Genomic DNA, 17,295 nt, shown 5'->3' on the forward strand with positions numbered 1-17,295 from the left:
GTGGGGGGTGGGGGGCGCAGGGAGCAGCTGTGGGGTGATGGAAACAGCTGAGGTGGGGGTGGGGGAAAAGCCCTTTCCTCTGATCTGACCAAACCCAGCCCACAAACCCAGCGTGGGAAAAGAACCCAGGAGTCCTGGCTCCCCCCCCCCTGCCTCTGCCCAGCACAGCGCCCCCTAGCGCCGCCCTGGGATCAGCACCACCACCCCCCGCCCTCCCCCATCCATTCTGCACTGACGCTGACGGGTCCTTAAAAGCCCGTTTGTTTGAATGTCAGGGGCAGGCCCGGCTCCCTGAGGGGGAGATCAGATGAGGCTGAAGCTGCCGGGTCATCCATCAGCCAGGGTCCCCTAAGGGGAATGGGCTGCCTAGAAACAGCAGGTGCCTGAGTCAGAGCTGGGGAGAACTCGAGTGGCTACCAGCCCCTGCTCTAACCACTGGGCACCACTCCCCTCCCCGAGCCACAGAGAGAACCCAGGAGTTCTGGCTCCCAGCCCTCCTCCCGCTCTAACCCACCAGCCCCCACTCCCCTCCCCGAGCTGGGGAGAGAACCCAGGAATCCTGGCTCCCAGCTCCCCTGCCCTAATCCACCAGCCCCCACTCCCCTCCCAGAGCCGGGGAGAGAACCCAGGAGTCCTGGCTCCCAGCCCCCCTGCTCTAACCCACCAGCCCCCACTCCCCTCCCAGAGCCAGAGAGAGAACCCAGGAGTCCTGGCTCCCAGCCCCCCTGCTCTAACCACTAGGCCCCATTCCCCTCCCAGAGCTGGGGAGAGAACCCAGGAGTCGTGGCTCCTGCCCCCACCCCCGCTCTAACCACTAGCCCCCACGTCCCTCCCAGAGCTGGGGAGAGAACCCAGGAGTCCTGGCTCCTGCCCCCACCCCCTGCTCTAACCACTAGCCCCCACGTCCCTCCCAGAGCTGGGGAGAGAACCCAGGAGTCCTGGCTCCTGCCCCCACCCCCCGCTCTAACCACTAGCCCCCACGTCCCTCCCAGAGCTGGGGAGAGAACCCAGGAGTCCTGGTCCAACCTCAGGCTCCAGAGAGACCAGATGAGTCAGGGAAGGGACAGTTCCTGGGGGTCCCCTCCTCCTTGCAGGCCCCATGGGCTCATTGGCTGATGAGCTCGTTATGTCTCTGGTTCCCAGCCAGGGCTCTGGGCTCCCCCCACCCCCATGTGCCAGGGCAGGGAGCCTTTAAGAGCCGGCTCCGCGCCCACTCACCCAGCAGGATAATTTGTGCCTCTGAGGAATTCCTGCCCCATGACGAGGCCTCGCTCCCCATGAGATTATGGAGCCAAGGATCTAGGGAAGGGAGTGGGGGCTAGTGGTTAGAGCAGGGGCGTTGAGCCAGGACTCCTGGGTTCTCTGCCAGCTCTGGGAGGGGAAGGCAGGGCAGTGGGCTCTCGCAGGGCAGAGCAGCTTCTCAGGGGGAGGAGCAGGTGGCTTATTCCCCTTCAGTGAAGATTTGTGCCCACCGTGGCCCCATGCCCAAAGGGCCAGCTGGGCATTGGGGTCCCAGCCCCAGGCCGGGGCTGACTCATGGCCTGGGCAGGGATGTTTCTCCGCTGGGGTCATGGGAGCGGCCGGGGTGGGAAATCAGAGTTGGCCTCGGCTGGCTGGGCCCTGGGGAGGGGGGTACCCAGGAGCCCCTGGCTCAGATCCAGGTCGGGGGCAGGGAGCGGGGGGGACTGGCCTGGCCCATTTCCAGCTGGCCAGTTCTGCAGCAGCGGAATATCTACCTCCCCCACCCCGAGCAGCTCCACGGGCCAGATCCGGCCCCTCAGGGCTCAGGACCTGGCCGGCAGGTTTGCCACCCTCATGGCACCGGGCCCTGCGCTGCTCCTGGAAGTGGCCGTCAGCACGTCCCTGCGCTGCAGCCTCTGCCCCCCACAGGAGCCGCTGGGGCCGGGCGCTTCGGGGAGCAGTGGGGCCAGGGCAGGCAGGGAGCCTGCCCCAGTGGGGCGGTGCTGCCACCACCCCGGAGCCGCTCCAGTAAGTGGTGCAGGGCCAAAGCCGGCACCCCGAACCTCTGTCCTGAGCCCCCTGCTGCACCCCGACCCCCTGCCCTGAGCCCCCTGCTGCACCCCAACCCCTGCCCTGAGCCCCCTGCTGAACCCCAACCCCCCGCCCTGAGCCCCCTGCGGCACCCCACACTCCTGCACCCCAGCTCCCTGCCAAGCCCCCTGCCAAGCCCTAACCTCTGCCCTGAGCCCCCTGCTTCACCCCCCTGCTGCACCTCGAACCTCTGTCCTGAGCCCCCTGCTGCACCCCAACCACTGCCCTGAGCCCCCTGCTGCACCCCAACCCCCCGCCCTGAGCCCCCTGCAGCACCCCACACTCCTCCTGCACCCCAGCTCCCTGCCAAGCCCCCTGCCAAGCCCTAACCTCTGCCCTGAGCCCCCTGCTTCACCCCCCTGCTGCACCTCGAACCTCTGTCCTGAGCCCCCTGCTGCACCCCACTCCTCCTGCACCCCAACTCCCTGCCAAGCCCCCTGCCTGCACCCTAACCTCTGCCCTGAGCCCCCTGCTTCACCCCCCTGCTGCACCCCAACCCCTGCCCTGAGCCCCCTGCTGCACCCCACACTCCTCCTGCACCCCAACTCCCTGCCAAGCCCCCTGCCTGCACCCTAACCTCTGCCCTGAGCCCCCTGCTGCACCCCAACCCCCTGGCCCTGCATGCAATTTCCCCACCACGATGTAGCCCTCGGGACAAAAAGTTTGCCCCCCCCCCGCCCCAGAGCACGCGGAGAGGGGGGGTCCCTACCTGGCAGCCTCTTCCCAAGCGGGATGTACCAAGCAGCCAAAGGATCCAGCTCGAGAGTGACCCCTGCTGCCCAGATCAGGTAGCGCCACCACCTCCCCATGGCTTCATTTCCAACGCAAAATTATAATGTGTGGATCACACCTGCAGACCCCCCCCGCCCCCCTGCAGGGATCAGACCCCTGGGTCCATCCAGCCTGTATCCCCCCTCTCCCCCCCGCCGGGATCAGACCCCTGGGTCCATCCGGCCCGTATCCCCCCTCCCCCCTGCAGGAATCGGACCCCTGGGTCCATCCGGCCCGTATCCCCCCTCTCCCCTGCAGGGATCAGACCCCTGGGTCCATCCGGCCCGTATCCCCCCTCCCCCCTGCAGGAATCGGACCCCTGGGTCCATCCGGCCCGTATCCCCCCTCACACCCCCGCCGGGATCAGACCCCTGGGTCCATCCGGCCCATATCCCCCCTCCCCCCCTGCAGGGATCGGACCCCTGGGTCCATCCGGCCCGTATCCCCCCTCACACCCCCGCCGGGATCAGACCCCTGGGTCCATCCGGCCCATATCCCCCCTCCCCCCCTGCAGGGATCAGACCCCTGGGTCCATCCGGCCCGTATCCCCCCTCCCCCCTGCAGGAATCGGACCCCTGGGTCCATCCGGCCCGTATCCCCCCTCGCCCCTGCAGGAATCGGACCCCTGGGTCCATCCGGCTCGTATCCCCCTCACACCCCTCGCCAGGATCAGACCCCTGGGTCCATCCGGCCCATATCCCCCCTCCCCCCTGCCGGGATCAGACCCCTGGGTCCATCCGGCCCGTATCCCCCCTCACACCCCCGCCGGGATCAGACCCCTGGGTCCATCCGGCCCATATCCCCCCTCCCCCCCTGCAGGGATCGGACCCCTGGGTCCATCCGGCCCATATCCCCCCTCCCCCCTGCCGGGATCGGACCCCTGGGTCCATCCGGCCCGTATCCCCCCTCACACCCCTCGCCGAGATCAGACCCCTGGGTCCATCCGGCCCATATCCCCCCTCTCCCCCCCTGCCGGGATCGGACCCCTGGGTCCATCCGGCCTGTATCTCCCCTCTCCCCTGCAGGGATCAGACCCCTGGGTTCATCCGGCCCGAATCCCCCCTCCCCCCTGCAGGAATCGGACCCCTGGGTTCATCCGGCCCGTATCCCCCCTCCCCCCTGCAGGAATCGGACCCCTGGGTCCATCCGGCCCGCATCCCCCCTCACACCCCTCGCCGGGATCAGACCCCTGGGTCCATCCGGCCCATATCCCCCCTCCCCCCCTGCAGGGATCGGACCCCTGGGTCCATCCGGCCCGTATCCCCCTCACCCCTGCCGGGATCAGACCCCTGGGTCCATCTGGCCCTTATCCCCACTCCCCCCCGCTGGGATCGGACCCCTGGGTCCATCCGGCCCGTATCCCCGCTCCCCCCTGCAGGAATCGGACCCCTGGGTCCATCCGGCCCGTATACCCCCTCACACCCCTCGCCGGGATCAGACCCCTGGGTCCATCCGGCCCGCATCCCCCCTCACACCCCCGCCAGGATCAGACCCCTGGGTCCATCCGGCCTGTATCCCCCCTCCCCCCTGCTGGGATCTGACCTCTGGGTCCATCCGGCCCGTATCCCCCCTCATGCCCCTGCCGGGATCAGACCCCTTGGTCCATCTGGCCTGTATCCTCCCTCCCCTCCCCCCGGGGTCAGACTCCTGAGTCCACCCGGCCTGTATACCCCTCCCCCCCGCCGGGGTCAGACCCCCGGGGTCCATCCAGCCCATATCCCCCCTCCGGAATCAGACCCCTGGGTCCATCCAGCCCAGCATCCCCCCTCCGGGATCAGACCCCTGGGTCCATCCGGCCTGTATCCCACCTGATTCATTCATACTCATATTATTTTTGCTTCCTATCAGACATCCCTCCAATCTCAACCGGCCTGGCCTCTGTGTATGGGGTGGGGGGGGCTGAATTCAGGTAATGCCCCCATCCCTGTTAATAAACTATACGTACCCCAGTGACACCCCCCCCCATATACAGATCTAGTGTGACTGCAAAATCCCTCCCCCTCCTACCCCAGGGCCAAGAATTTGCAAGAGCGACCCCTTGTGCCCTGGGGGAAGGGGAAGACAGACCTGAAGTCAGGTCACCTGGAGGAGGGAGAGCACAGTGTGTGTGACTCACTAGAGCCCCAGGCCCCCATCGCAGAGCAGGACCCCGCTGTGTCAGGTGCTGTACAGACACAGGACAAAGAGAGCCAGCGAGCTGCCAGGCCAGGCCCCAGCCTCCCGTGGTCAGGAGCTACCTGGGGGCTGGTCCCTGCAGCCTGTGGAGGATGTGGCGCTGGAACGGCGCGGTGCCTGGGAACCGCAAGGCGCTGTGGCTCGCTAGCGACGTGCCCCATGGCTCAGGGGTGAGTGGGGCTGATGGGAGCTGGAAAGGGGGCTGCTCTACGCCAGGCTCCCAAGCCAGTCCACAGAGGGCGACAGCAGCGAGCACACAGGGGCCCCCCGTGTTGGGAGTGGGTCCTCGGGGACCTGCTACACAGAGGGACCCAGCAGCAGCCGGGAGTCCCCAGGGCGCGTGTGGGGCTCAGGGAGGGACAGAGGGGAGCTGGGCGGTGGGTGCACTGAGTGAAGGGCCACGAGATGGAAGCAGAGGATCGGGGGGGGGGCTCTGAGTACCCAGTTATCCCCACCTCTGTCCAGCCAGCCCCCCACCCTTCCTCTGCCTATATCCAGCCCCCCCACCTCTCCACCTGCCCAGCCCCCCCACCTCTCCCTCCACCTGTCCATCCAGCCCCCATCCCCTTCCCTCCCTGCATCCAGCCCCCCCACCCTTCCTCTGCCTGTATCCAGCCCCCCCACCTCTCCCTCCACCTGTCCAGCCAGCCCCCCACCCCTTCCCTCCGTGTATCCAGCCCCCCCACCCTTCCTCTGCCTATATCCAGCCCCCCCACCTCTCCACCTGCCCAGCCCCCCCAACTCTCCCTCCACCTGTCCAGCCAGCCCCCCCACCCCTTCCCTCCCTGCATCCAGCCCCCCACCCTTCCTCTGCCTATATCCAGCCCCCCCACCTCTCCCTCCACCTGTCCATCCAGCCCCCATCCCCTTCCCTCCCTGCATCCAGCCCCCCACCCTTCCTCTGCCTATATCCAGCCCCCCCACCTCTCCCTCCACCTGTCCATCCAGCCCCCCACCCCCTTCCCTCCCTGCATCCAGCCCCCCCACCCTTCCTCTGCCTATATCCAGCCCCCCACCTCTCCACCTGCCCAGCCCCCCCACCTCTCCCTCCACCTGTCCATCCAGCCCCCATCCCCTTCCCTCCCTGCATCCAGCCCCCGGGGGTCCCCAGGGGGCGGGGCTCTCCGGGGGGGCGGGGCGCTTCCCACCACATTTCCCCACCTCCTGTTCAGGGACCAGCCCAGCTCCTGCCAGACCCGGCGGGGGGCGGAGCCCTCCATCCCCGCATCCCCCAATCACAGCCTGTCCCCTCCTGCCGGCCAATCAGGAGGCCGGGGAAACCAGCCAATGGGAGGAGGGGGCCCTGCCTGCACTTGGAGCTCGCGCCCTCCCGCCATGCTTTGTGGCGCGGACTGCCCTGGAGCCGGCTTGGGGGGCGCCCGGGGGGCTGAGAGGATCCGCTGGCATCCTGGCCCGGGGCAGGGGGTCCCGGCTCGGTAGGGGGCCGGCCCGGCAGCGGGGAGCCTGGGGACTGGTGCGGGGGCGGCCGGCCTGAGCGAGAGCAGCGGGGTGAGTGGTTTGCGCCGGGGGAAGTGGGCGCTAGGCCCCGGCTGTGCTCGGCGCTGCACAGAACAAGGAGACCCCCCCCGGCCGGCGGCTCCGGGTCCCGGGGACCCCCCCGATCCAGGGCTCAGCTCCGCTCTGTATGACCCGTAGCTAAATCGCTGTTCTCACACACCCGTCAGAGCTTCCAGCATTGCCGCAGCAGCCCCACTGCGGAGCGGCTCGTGCCGGGGCTGGACCCAGCGATCTCCGGGTCATCGAGCCGAGCGGGCTGCCGGAGACACCTGCCGTCACCGCGGACCTAGATCAGCCCTGAGAGGTACGGCTGGACCGAGTTAGATAGCCCAAGGCAGGGGGGTCTAGTGGTTACAGCAGGGCGGCTGGGAGCCAGGACTCCAGGGTTCCCTCCCTGTCTCTGGGAGGGGAGTGGGGGCTGGTGGTTAGAGCAGGGGGGACTGGGAGCTAGGACGCCTGGGTTCCCTCTCTGGCTCTGTGAGGGGTGGGGAGCTAGGACGCCTGGGTTCCCTCTCTGGCTCTGGGAGGGGGTGGGGGCTGGTGAGTTAGAGCAAGGGGGGACTGGGAGCCAGGACTCCTGGGTTCCCTCCCTGGCTCTGGAAGGAGAGTGGGGTCTAGTGGTTAGAGCAGGGGGGCCTGGGAGCTAGGACGCCTGGGTTCCCTCCCTGGTTCTGGAAGGGGGGTGGGGGCTGGTGGTTAGAGCAGTGGGGGTGGGAAGCTAGGACGCCTGGGTTCCCAGTCTGGCTCTGGGAGGGGAGTCAGGACTCCTGGGTTCTCTCTTAGCCCCGTGTCTTTGAATGTTCGTACTGTGGCTGGGAATTGCGGGCTGCCTGTTTCTCACCGAGGTGAGAAAGGGTTAATCCCCGGCTTTCCCGTGGCATGCTGGGAGTTGTAGTCCTTAGGGTGTGAGACTAAGGGGTTGCTCATTCCTTCCCACCCTCCCTCCCCCTGAAGCGCTGGGGTCGGTTTTGTGGTGCCTGGTTGCGTAACCTCAGCCAGTGAAGCCCCAGGAGCCTAAACAGGGGCACTCTGTGCTGCCAGCCCGGACACCTGGGTCCCCATTCCCTAGCTTCTCTCTGATCCCATGGGGGTGAGCGCCCTGCACTGCCCTCCCAGCTGCCTGGGTCCCCTCTCGGTCTCTGTGCCCAGGGGGAGGGGGCAGGACTCCCTGCAATAGCCTCCCACAAAGGCGTGCCCGTACCCTGCACTGTGCGGGCACGTAAGAACTGGAGGCAGAGCACTGACAGGAACAAGTAACGGGCCAGCTGCTCCCTGGGCTGCTCCTGTATCTTCCCTTCCTACACTTCCCCCTGCAAGGGCTGGCTCACGGGGGGGCCTTGCCCTATTTGTACCCCTCTTGTGCAGCACGTCTCCCCTCTGCTGCAGCAGGATGGCTGACGTCCCTGCAGGGTGCCCTCGGCATGGAGTTCCCGTGACAACGAGATGCAGCTTTCCAGGGCCACAGATTCCTTGCAAGATGAGGGGGCAGGGATCACTCACCCTGCTGCTGAAATGCAGCCACCTCTGGGGTGGGATGCACCAGAGAGGATGTTGCCGCAAACCCTGCTGCATGGATGCTCAACTCCCAGGAAGCAGACAGGGCTCAAGGAATGTGAGAGCAGCATCTGTCACCAGTTCACAGCGGCGAACACTTTTGTCTGGTATGTTTAAAAAAAAAACAATCAAGGCAGTGAATAGCTAAAATGTTGTGACCTTGAAATGCATGCTGCTCCGCAGTGGGGCAGAGAGGGGTGTGGAGCAAGGGATGCTCCAGTGGTAACACACGGTGCCCTCCCACGAAGGCGTGCCTGGACCCCCCGTGTTCAGGTGCGTAGGAACCGGAGGCAGATTAACTGGAATGGAGAGGTACCGATGGGGTAGCCGGAATCGGAGCTGTTCAGGTGTCTTTATTCCAACACATTCAATACTGGGGACTGGCCAGCTCAGGAGGGTGTGGAAATGGGGCACAGGCCCTTTCCCCTCTAGGGGGCATTGGCTCTGACCCCCAGGGCAGGGGACTGGCTGGCTCAGGGGAATGCAGTCTGTTGCCCATATTAATCACATCCCCTTGAACTGGGGTATGCTGCTCACTAACCCTTGGGGCACCCCTGCCCACACAGCCGAGGACCGATCCTTCCCATCCCCCACAGCAAAGCAGAGTCACTGCCCGGGGGGCTCCTCCCAGGCACCCCCATAACGCTGTTACATCCAGCCCCCCTCCACCAGGGCAAAGCCTATGGTCTGCAGGGTTCTCCTCAGCCCCTGCTACTAACACACCTTCCTTCTCTCCTAGGCTCTCGGGACCCTGGCATGAGCTGAGGGAGACCGGACGGACGGCAGCTGCAATTCTGCCATCAGCAGCCAGACAGCCAGGAAAACAGGAATGAATGGATTGGGGGGGGGGGGGAAGAGGAGGTGCAATAAAAGCCCTGACCACTGGGTGGTGCCCTCGTTCTGTACACAGGCCAGCCAGAGATAATGGGGGGGGGTGCGATACCCCCCACCAGCCACTGCCCTTGCTGCAGGCCTTAAACAGCCTGAAGAGGGGGAGTTGCAATACAAGCTCTGGCCACTGGGGGGCACCCGTGGTGTGCAATGTTGAGCTGGGAATTCACGGCTAGGAGAGGTGTGATTATTCCCCCCCCCCCCCCCATGGCTCCCATCCCCTACAGGGGATCCCAGTACAGCACACAGCCCCCTCCACACAGGTGTCCGTTAGAGCCACATTCATCTCAAACCCCTTGTGACAGTGTACCCCGTGAGGCTTTATGGGGGGTGCTTATAAAGGTATATGATGTAACTGGAACAGAGTTTTGCTACATATGTCATGTAACATATCTATGCAAAGGTTATGATCTACTGGTTATGTTGATCCTAGCTGTATGCAGGCACCATTTGTGTGTTCAGAGTTATGAACGTTGGCTGTATAATTGGTTGATTTCTAAGTAGCCTCAGGGCTTGGCTACACTGGAGAGTTGCAGTGCTGGTGGTGGGTTACAGCGCTGCAACTTACTCACCGTCCACACCTGCAAGGCACATCCAGCGCTGCAACTCCCTGGCTGCAGCGCTGGCTGTACACCTGCTCTGCCTGGGGAATAACGACTGCAGCGCTGGTGATGCAGCGCTGCTCTGCCAGTGTGGCCACCAAAAGCGCTGTAATTGGCCTCCAGAGGTATCCCAGAATGCCTGCTCAGCCACTCTGCTCATCAGTTCGCACTCTACTGCCCTGGCCTCAGGTGACCCGCCCTTTAAATGCCCCAGGAATTTTAAAAATCCCCTTCCTGTTTGCTCAGCCAGGTGTGGAGTGCAATGAGTGAATCTTTCCAGGTGACCATGGCTCCACGCGCCAAACGAGCCCCAGCATGGAGCAATGGCGAGTTGCTGGACCTCAGCAGTGTTTGTGGGGAGGAAGCTGTGCAGTCCCAGCTGCGCTCCAGCCGTGGGAATTACGATACCTATGGGCAGATCTCAAGGGCCATGCTGGAAAGGGGCCATGACCGGGACGCGCTGCAGTGCAGGGTTAAAGTGAAGGAGCTGCGGAGTGCCTACTGCAAAGCCCGCGAGGGAAACTGCCACTCCGGCGCTGCCTCCACGACCTGCCGTTTTTACAAGGAGCTGGACGCAATACTTAGGGGTGACCCCACTGCCAATCCGACGACCACAATGGACACTTCAGAGCGGGAGAGGAAAGCGAGACTGAGGGTACTGGGGTGGGGGGAGACAGCCCGGAGTCCCAGGAGACATGCAGCCAGGAGCTCTTCTCAAGCCAGGAGGAAGGCAGCCAGTCGCAGCAGCCGGTACTTGGTGGAGGACAAGCAGAGGAACGGGTTCCCAGTAAGCAGCTTTTATTTTCAGGATGGAAATGTTTCGGGAGAGGAGGGAGGGTGAGGGCTGCATGCATGCATGCCTAGATGTGGAATAGCCCATTGATGTGGTCTATCACGTCGCGGTAATCGGCCTCGGTAATCTCTTCAAAAGTTTCAGCCAGAGTGTGGGCAATGCGCTTGCGCAGGTCTATAGGGAGAGCCACTGTGGTCCTTGTCCCAGTCAGGCCAACGCGTCCACGCCACTGTGCCACGAGGGGTTGGGGGACCATTGCTGCACACAGGCAAGCTGCATAGGGGCCAGGGCAGAATCCGCATTGCTGTAGGAAACCTTCCCGCTCTTCCCAGGTGACCCGCAGCAGCGAGATATCTTCCAGGATTAACTCCTGTGGAAACTGTTGGGAGACAGTGTAGATTCCCCCTGCAGCACTTTGCTTTCCCCAACGCACAGAAACCCCTGCACGTCCCTGAAGCAATCAGTCCCCCTTACTCACCATTTCATGGCTCCTGTGGGTTATGTGTGCTCTGTTTGGTATGGGAAAAGTATGCTAAAGTGAAGACTGTAAACTCCTTCACTGTGTGGGAATAACTGTGGGGGAGAGATTATAAACAATGCTGCCTCTGTTAACTGTTGCCGTTTTTGCCTTTCGAAAAGTGTCCTTACTACTCGACTGCCCGTATCATCGATGCTCAGAGGCTACAAAACCTCAGGAAGAAGCCCCGAAAAAGCAAAGAAGACATGCTGAAAGCAGTTATGAAGCACTCTGCCAGAAAGAGTAAAAAACTGCAGGGCTGGAGGGAAAGGGAAAGCAGGATCCGCCAGAGAAATGCAGCGGCTAAGAAGAAAAGCACAAAGCAGCTAAGCATCCTGGCATGCCAAGCAGACTCTATCCAGTCATTTGTAGCCATGCAGGCAGAGCACTACGGTGACGGCCCCCGCCCCCGTCCCAAAGCTCTTTCCCTTGTGTCCCAATGTCAGCTCCAAACCCCCTTCCCCAGCATCCAGGTTCTTACCTCCTCCAGCTGCCCCCAACACCTGTACATTCACCTACCAGCCCTGAGAACTACGACCCTTACCCTCTGCACTCAACCCCGACCACCATGCAGTATTTTCATCCTGAAGTGCAGGAATCATTGCACAGCACTCCAGACATGACATATTCAAACCTGTGACTGTACAGTTCACCACCCCACCCCCCTGCCCTTTTAGGCTCCCAAAATGTTGTGTGTCTGTCAAGAAAGTTATTTTCTTTTCAAGAAATGAATTCTTGGCTTTAAAAACAGTCTTTATTATTGCAGAAAGTGAAAGATACCGTAGCCCAGGAAAGAAACAGGCACTGCAAATCATTGTAGGAAAAACAGATTCATACTAACATTGTAACCACTGCACTTCACTCCCGTGCAAGGCACCAAACATTACTCTTGGTTTTCAGCCTCAAATTCCTCCCTCAAGGCATCCCTAATCCTTGCAGCCCTGTGCTGGGCCTCTCTAGTAGCCCTGCTCTCTGGCTGTGCAAATTCAGCCTCCAGGCGTTGAACCTCGGAGGTCCATGCCTGACTGAATCTTTCACCCTTCCCTTCACAAATATTATGGCGGGTACAGCACGCGGATATAACCGCAGGGATGCTGCTTTCCCCCAAGTCTGGCTTCCCATACAGAGCTCTCCAGCGCCCCTTTAAATGGCCAAAAGCACACTCCACAGTCATTCTGCACCGGCTCAGCCCGTAGGTGAACTGGTCCTTGTTCCTGTCAAGCTTCCCTGTATACGGTTTCATGAGCCAAGGCATTAACGGGTAAGCAGGGTCTTCAAGGATCACAATGGGCATTTCGACGTCCCGTACTGTGATCTTCCGGTCTGGGAAAAAAGTCTCGGCCTGCAGCTTCCTGAACAGGCCACTTTTCTGAAAGATGCATGCGTCATGCACCTTTCCAGGCCAGCCTGTGTTAGTGTCAATGAAACACCCACGGTGATCCACAAGCACCTGGAGAACCATAGAGAAATACCTCTTCCAATTAATGTACTCGGATGCTAGGTGGGGTGGTGCCAGAATAGGAATATGCGTCCCATCTATCGCCCCTCCACAGTTAGGGAAACCCATTTGTGCAAAGCCATCCACAACGTCCTGCACGTTCCCCAGAGTCACGGTTCTTCTGAGCAGCATGCGATTAATGGCCCTGCAAACTTGCATCAACACTATTCCAATGGTCGACTTTCCTACTCCAAACTGGTTTGCGACCGATCGGTAGTTGTCTGGAGTTGCCAGCTTCCAGATTGCAATAGCCACCCGCTTCTCCACTGGCAGGGCAGCTCTCAGTCTCGTGTCCTTGCACCACAGGGTGGGGGTGAGCTCAGCACACAGTCCCATGAAAGTGGCTTTTCTCATCCGAAAGTTCTGCAGCCACTGCTCGTCATCCCAGGCTTGCAGGACGATGTGATCCCACCACTCAGTGCTCGTTTCCCGAGCCCAAAAGCGGCGTTCCACGGTGCTGAGCATTTCCGTGAATGCCACAAGCAATTCAGCATCATACGTGTCAGGCGACTTGATATCATCGGACTCCTCACTGTCACTTTGCAGCTGAAGGAATAGCTCAACTGCCAAATGTGATGTGCTGGCAACATTCATCAGCAAAGTCCTCAGCAGTTCGGGCTCCATTTCCCACAGAAATCGCGCTGCACAGAAACCGTTGAGAGAATCACAATGGCGCCAAACGTAGACGGAAAAACAGTGACTGCTGGGATGTGAAGCGATGCACCACGGAGCATTGGGACAGGAAGCGGAATGACCTGCACCCTTCCGTCCCCTTCCCACAACCCACGGCGCCAAAATGGGACGAGGTGCTCTGTGGGATAGCTGCCCACAATGCACCACTCCAACCGCGCTGCAAATGCTGCAAATGTGGCCACACTGCAGCGCTGGTAGCTGTCAATGTGGCCACACTGCAGTGCTTTCCCTACACAGCTGTACGAAGACAGCTGTAACTCCCAGTGCTGTACAGCTGCATGTATAGCCAAACCCTCAGATACAAGAATGATACATGCATACTAATAGGCTGAATCTATTCAGGAGGTTATAACCTTTGTAATACCTTACAAGAGACCTTTTGCATAAAAGCATACTCCAGTTACATCATATTCACATTCATAAGCATATTTTCCTAAAGCATACAGAGTGCAACGTCCCAATAGTAACGTATAGTAATAATCAAAGATAATGTATATTAGAAATGTCAAATCCTACTGGTAGCATTATCTAAAACTCCCTTTTCCATGATACAAAAACAAGCAGACATTCAATGAAAATGAAGGTCAACCACAGTGTAAAATTTGCCATCAGAACTCATTGCCACAAGATATTTATTAAAGCCAAGAGCACAGGAGTCTTCCAACGAGGACTGGAGTTTAGATGGAGAAGGAGAACATTCCAATTTGCAATGGTAAGGATTAAAAGCACGCAGAAGCTTGGCAGGGCTATACATGCTCCTGCTTCAGGGCACAATTCAATCACTAACATGGGGTTAGGACAGGAACTCCCCCCATGGCCAGGCTATTACATCATTGTCAGCTTCGGGGGGGTTTCTTACCTGTCCCTCTGAAACAGCTGGAGCAAAGGGTACTGGAAAAAGAGGGGCCGGGAACCCATAGCCCCGTCACTTTTCAGCGACTGTAAAGTTGTGCGATGGTGCGAGGAGGCAATGGAGGGGAGCACAGGTTCAAGGGGAAAGGATGGCACAGGGGTGGGGTGGCAGGGAAGGGGGAAGGGCCCCAGTTCAGATGCCAGTGGCCCCCCCACATTTTTAGAGAGCCTCTGTAACTCCTGGCTGGAGCTCACTAAGGTTGGAAACAAGACACTGGGCTAGAATGAACTCAAGTTTGACTCAGTCTGACAATACTTATATTCACAGATTAAAAGCTCAAAAGGGACTGCCAGTATCATAGTCAGACCTCCACTATAACACAGGCCACAGGACTTCCCTGAATTCATTCCTGTTTGAAGTAGATCGGTTCTTTGGGGGAGGGGGAGAAAACCACCATCCAATTTGATTTAAAAATTGCCAGCGATGTAGAATCCACCACAGGCCTTGGTGAGTTGTTCCAATGGTCAGTTACCCTCAGTGTTACAAATTGACACCTTCTGTACAGTCTGAAAATCAGAAGAACTGAGGAGATACAGCCCTGGCTGGAAACTGAACCCAGATCAACTGCTTGTACTGCGCCCTTCTAATTGTTGCACTTGTTTTTGTATGAAATATCCTCTGTTTAGCAATAAAAATAGCCTCAAACCATTAACACCGACACATCAGTGCCTCTTGGGAACCAAATACATGTAACAAATTAAGATGCACACACTGTTTTGGTACTAAGAAGACACTGTACCAAGAATTAAGAGTAGCCAAGGCACCAATAGACGGTAATGGAGACTTTCAGGCCGCAGAGGGGGATAGTCTGCTTGTTTAACAAGTTTAAAGCTGTAACAAGACTATAAGATCATGAAGACAGTTGGTTTGAAGAGACAAGTCCAGCCTGGTGCTCACAGCTGGCACTTGGGATGCCGACAAGTCTTGTTGGAGGGATGGTGTAGGGCAGAGCGGCTGGATGGAAAGGGGCTACGGGCCTGACTCCAGGGCTGAGTGAGGGGCTCTCCAGAGCCAGATAGAGGGGCGCTGAGGAACGGGGACAGAGAATGGGGTCCCAGGTGAGGTTCCCTGTAGCCTAAGGCCTGGAGGCCAGGGGTGAGATTTGGTAGATGCAAAACGGGCAGCTCCAGGCCCCAGCACGCCAAGTGCATGCTTGGGGCAGCATGCCACGAGGGCGCTCTGAGGGTCCATGAATCTGCGTGATCCCCCCCCACCCCCCGAGCTGTCCGCTCAGCTCTCCTCGACCAGTCTGCAGAGAGGGAGGATGTGTGCCTCAGAGCCTCAGTCTGGCCCTGCAAATCTGCGGATATCCACGTCTGAGGACGTGGATATCCACAGTAAATTTTGCAGATCTGCACAGGGCTCGAGTAGGAAGGTCTGAAATCCTTTCTCCCAGCCCTCTAGAGCTCTCTGGTGTTCCAGACTAGGGTTACCAGATAGCAACTGTGGAAAAACGGGACAGGGTGGGGGGTAATAGGCACCTATATAAGATAAAGTCCCAAAAACCAGGACTCTCCCTTTAAAAATGGGACGGATGATCACGCTATTTCAGACACACCTGGCAGCTGCAATTGTTATGGGGTGTACTGCAACAGATCCCACATGCCCCCCCTATTCCAATGTGCTGGGTCCCCCCATTTCAGCAATGTGTGTCCCATTGCTGCAACCCCATGCATGGGTCCCCCTGCTCCCTTGCCCCCCACTCCATATCTTCCATGTGTGCTCCTGGCCTCCATTACGACCAGCCCTGAGCACTGTGGGTGGCCCCCAGGCTCTTTCCCCTATCACCGCTAAATAATCTATTACCTGGCTGCAAATGTGGCAGCTGATTCTGTGGGCGGATGGTTCATCCCCACAGCATCACACATGATACTGGCGGGCATCTGTGTGCACAATTTCACCACAGCCCCATCTCATTAAAAGATGCCGGCCACGCTAGGGTTGCTAAGGGTAGGGAACTTGGAGCTAGGGTTAGGGTTCCTATGGGTAGGGCACTTGGAGTTAGGGTTACGGTTCCCATGGGTAGGGCTTCCCGCCCTACGGTTAGGATTCCTAAGGGTAGGGCACTTGGAGGTAGGGTTAAGGTTCCTATGGGTAGGGCACCCCACCCTAGGGTTAGGCGCCTAAGGGTAGGGCACAGTGTGCCAGTAACACATTTTAACATTTTTAGAAGGTCTCTTTCTATAAGTCTTTAATATAGAACTAAACTATTGTTGTATGTAAAGTAAATAAGGTTTTAAAAATGTTTAAGAAGCTTCATTTAAAATTAAATTAAAATGCAGACCCCCCGCCCGCCCCGGACCGGTGGCCAGGACCCGGGCAGTGTGAGTGCCACTGAAAATCAGCTCGCGTGCCGCCTTCGGCACCCATGCTGTAGGTTGCCTACCCCTGTCATAGAGACTGGGATAACTGCAACTAGGGAATCCCATTTTAATTTTCATCCTCACTGGGCTAACTGGGATCCCCCAAGTCCTCCTGGACCATACAGGACAGTGACAAACAGGCTGCACCATCCTGGGACAATGACATTGGCTTTCTATCTCGGCCCCTCCTTGCTCTGTGTGGTTTGACAGCCCAGAGGACTCCAGAGAGCCTCCAGGCAGGGTCACAGAGATAGGAGAAGAGTAGAAAGTCTGCAGAAGCAGGAGTCCTAGAGACTGGGGTGGGTGAAGTTGAGCTCTGGGGCTCCACTGATCCCCCATCCCCACCCTCGCATCCCTCAGGACCACAGTCTGAGCTGGGATTCCAACCCCACCCGGAGCCAAGGTCGGATTCTCTCCCCAGGGATGGAGCCTGGTGGGAAAGTGAAGATCGGGGCCTCATCATGAACATCAATAAATGTCACCTTTCCCTGGTCACAGTCCAGACAAACCCGGATCCTCCAGGGGAGCTGGTTCAGGAGCAGTGGGGTTTCAGGGGAGGTGAGAGCCCAGAATTGATTCCCCCATAGCTCCACAGCCCAGATCCCCTCCTCAGGGCTAAGGATGATCTTTCCTTTCCTGCTCACAGTCTCTCTGGCCACCCCCACAGCCCAGTATCCTCCAGTCCCCACCTCCACCTTCCAACAATGTCTCCCCGAGATGAATCCCTCACAGCCCAGCACACAGGTCCAAGAGTCAAATCTCTCAGGATTCTCAGACAGACCCTGCCGTGGGTCTCTGAATCCTCATCGCACACTTTTCCGACGCTCAGACAGGACAAGTTTGGGATGAGCCGTGTCTGGAGCCAGAGTCACATTCGCTGGGGACAGAGAGAATCGGAGCGTTAGCAACGGAGCTGAGCCCTGGGGGAGGCTGGGACCATTCCTCACACTCCTCA

General features: G+C 59.7%; 1 long non-coding RNA gene and 1 other non-coding gene across 4 annotated transcripts; both read left to right on the top strand.

Annotated features, from left to right (window-relative positions):
- The first annotated feature begins 6,397 nt into the window (after window positions 1-6,397).
- Window positions 6,398-9,322, top strand: LOC115640917. Of its 3 annotated transcripts, XR_003997935.1 has the most exons (4): window positions 6,398-6,507; window positions 6,684-6,820; window positions 7,882-8,177; window positions 8,810-9,322. It is a non-coding gene; the product is annotated as an uncharacterized LOC115640917 (long non-coding RNA). The 3 variants fall into 3 exon arrangements; XR_003997934.1 differs by lacking the exon at window positions 6,398-6,507 and having other exon boundaries at window positions 6,514-6,820; XR_003997936.1 differs by lacking the exon at window positions 6,398-6,507 and having other exon boundaries at window positions 6,514-6,820; window positions 7,903-8,177.
- Window positions 7,693-7,822, top strand: LOC115640979. The gene has a single exon (XR_003997997.1). It is a non-coding gene; the product is annotated as a small nucleolar RNA SNORA38 (small nucleolar RNA).
- Window positions 9,323-17,295: the final 7,973 nt, after the last annotated feature.

The sequence above is a fragment of the Gopherus evgoodei genome, unplaced genomic scaffold (genome assembly GCF_007399415.2).
Source record: "Gopherus evgoodei ecotype Sinaloan lineage unplaced genomic scaffold, rGopEvg1_v1.p scaffold_32_arrow_ctg1, whole genome shotgun sequence".
NCBI classification, from domain to species: Eukaryota; Metazoa; Chordata; order Testudines; family Testudinidae; genus Gopherus; species Gopherus evgoodei.